Here is a 3,352-nt window from a genome sequence, read left to right as displayed (position 1 = left end):
TGGCCTATAATCCGAATAAGTAAATTGTAGGTTTTATTTCTTTCCAAACAAACGCGTTACAAATCGAAAAAAGGAAACAAAAGTATTTGGAATGAAAAAAAGATTTTGAGCAAAAGTTTGCCAAACTCAAGACTAAGAAAATATTTCCTTAGAGAAGTGACCGGGCTTAAGAGAAATAGGTGACTTGAAAAATGAGTGCAAGTGAAAAACACTCTGAGAAGCTAGTCAGTGTAACTTTAAGGCGTAGAGTCAGTTTGAATTTCTCCAGTATAAGATATGCTTGAGGACAAGCATTATTCTAAATTTTGAGGTGTGATAACTTGTTGAAATACAAGTTACTATAGCCTTTTAATTAGAATAATGTGGATAGAATAGGCAAATATGCGTTAATTAGGCTAGGAATTCATGCTGAATATTATACTTGCGCTGAAGTGCACTAAAGTTTCTCGTTGACTACATATCATGATTAAATTGCCCCAAAAGTGTTTATTTTGCAATTGATTGTAGGACTTCGTCACATGCGTGGAACTCCTACCCGACGAACAAACAAATGTCCATGTCTAATTCACCTTTCCAGGTAGGTTCCTAGGTAGGGGTGTTCTATTTTCGCCAGCTTAAATACCCCAGCCTAGCCAGAACCCGCCTTAGGCAAAAGGTCCCTTATAGATAGATTTATTACAAATTTAATCTTTTATGGAAATCAATTTAATCCTATTAAACCGATTTAAATATTAAACTTAGGTTTCTAATCTCATTAGAACCAAGAACCTAGGTCTATCTCAATCAAATTTTAAAACCCTTTTAAAACATGATTTTACCTAAGTTCGTATGCAACTCTTTCTTATTGATTTTAGTTTTAATTTTCATTATAACTCTTATAAAAGGAAACGTCTAAAACTATCCATAGTGCGAAGAAACACATTCTCAAGGTATTTATAACTCTTATAAATAAACCTAAGTGTCATGCTCTATGCGTTGTTCATTCATTACTACTTTTATATAACTTTTATATAACAAAGCAATGAACCAAGAATACATGCTCTCATACACCCTTATACTATAACACTTATAATATAAAGATGATGCATGAATATGCTTAATGCATGCATAAATATAACTCTTATATTGTATGATGCATGAGCATGCTTTAATGTAATTTAATCATGCAATCTACTATATTATAATATTTATAATATAAAGATGATGCATGAATAAATGCATAGCCTAAGGTGGGTTTTAAATCTATATGTCATATATTATGGCATATAAACAAACATACATCTCATATACAATAGATAAAAGTTGATGAACTGAGATAATTAGCCTCAAATCCTGAAGAATAAAGCTAACTATTACAAAGAGCATAGAGTCTACCGATTCAAACCGGCGAACCGGGTCTTGAACCGTCCAGGTGAAGCCACGTTTCCTTGATCGTGTAACAGCTCCTTGTGATCGTCTAGCAATGTTGTATGAGCATAAACGATCGTTTAGCATGGATCGAGTGCCTATGACTATGCGATGAAGCATGAAGGTCATACGATTGGGCATCACACATCGTGTAACGCATGCCTAAACGATCAAGTAGACAACAACTATGCAGTGAAGCATGATCGTTTAAACGATCGCGGAGCAAGCATCAAGTATCGTATACCGAGTGATTGAGTAGCCAATGACTATGCGATGAAGCATGCTGGACTACACGATCGTTTAGTGCGCTTGCCTACCATGCGACGAGTATCAAAGACTCTATGCGATCGTTAACCTCAAACGTCTACGCGATCGAGCAGCCAAAGAAACACGATAGAGTAAACTCTTTACTCAATCGTTTAGCATCAGCTATGCGATCATTTAATTGAGTAGAATTTTTCTACACGATCGTTTAGCCTGGGCTACACAATGCGACCAGCCTTTGGTCTTCTTCCACGATGAGAATAGGATCTCCATACTTCGAAACTTCATCACGAACAACTCAAAACACTTCAAACACTTTGAATACAGACTCGATTGCTTGTTAATTATGCCCAAAACGTAGGGGCCCTTACAAATTAATACTTTGTAAACTTAAAGAAAGCTTTAAACATAGGCAATCATTCCGTAAACATCCATCAACGCATCCACAAACACATTTAACTCTTAAACGCATTGTAGAACACTTAAAACCCACCAAGACTATAAAGGAAGTTCAATACAACAATAGAATTTGGACTATCAGAATAACTTGGCACTGATACCAATTGAAGAAACTCTAAATCGAGATCCAACAAGCGGAATAGAATCGTTCCAAACCCATTGAGAAAGAACACAAACAATTACAGTCCAAACACAAACGATTATGCATAAACAATAAAGTACAGCATGCTTCTAATAAAAGACTGAACAAGGGATAGAGTATGCAAAACTTTGAAAAACTCTTCTTCAAATATCCCTCGATTGTTCAAACAATCGTTCAATCAGCACGAACTTCGAATGCAATGATCAGAACTCGATCTCAACGAATGTTTGAATGAACCTTGATCCTAATCAAGTCTAACTCAATCCTCGAATGGAATTAGAACACCACCACAAGTGTTACCTTGGTATGCTCGGTGTGAGAATCCAGAAGTTGTGGGCTCTGTATGATTTTGGATTGAGGAAAGCAGGAAGTAGGCGATCGAGTAAGTGGGAGATGTATGTTGTCTATTGTATAGACGAAATACTCGATCGTTTAGAAAGATGAAGTCTATCGTATAGACGTTGCTACTCGATCATGTAGCAATGAGTAAGCGAGTAACTATCGTATAGTAAACTCATAAATCAATCGTGTATGCTCTCTATGCTATCGTTTAGTAAAACACTTTTACACGATAGCCTTTTATGAGATTAATATGAGTGAAAACTCAACTTATTGATTTGGAAATCAATTTTCCTTTTTATCTCACAGTTACCATAAAACTTCCAATAACCTCTCACTCAATTCGATTGTTAGAGAAAAAGAATAATTAATTATCATATAATTAATATGTTATAAATAAATATAATAATCAACTTATCATTTATATTTATAACCTATAGTTTTAATATTTCATTATATGAAACATATAAACCATAGTTCTTTTTCTATTTTATGGTATTTCATATAAATCATATTTATATTAATTCCTCCAATGATAATGTATCAAATACATTGAATCAATTACATCATATAAATTGAATTTCCTCTTGTTAATCTGAACACTTCAAACTAATCCAAAATCTAATTATCAACTTGAACCCATTGAGCTACCAAGGGAACCTCATGAACCTGTAGCTTGAAGCTCCAACGGTACGTTAATAACTGATTAAACTCTTTAATCACGAGATCCACCATCCATTA

This window comes from Benincasa hispida, chromosome 1 (genome assembly GCF_009727055.1).
Source record: "Benincasa hispida cultivar B227 chromosome 1, ASM972705v1, whole genome shotgun sequence".
In the NCBI taxonomy this organism is placed as follows: domain Eukaryota; kingdom Viridiplantae; phylum Streptophyta; class Magnoliopsida; order Cucurbitales; family Cucurbitaceae; genus Benincasa; species Benincasa hispida.
This window is presented reverse-complemented; position numbering follows the sequence as displayed.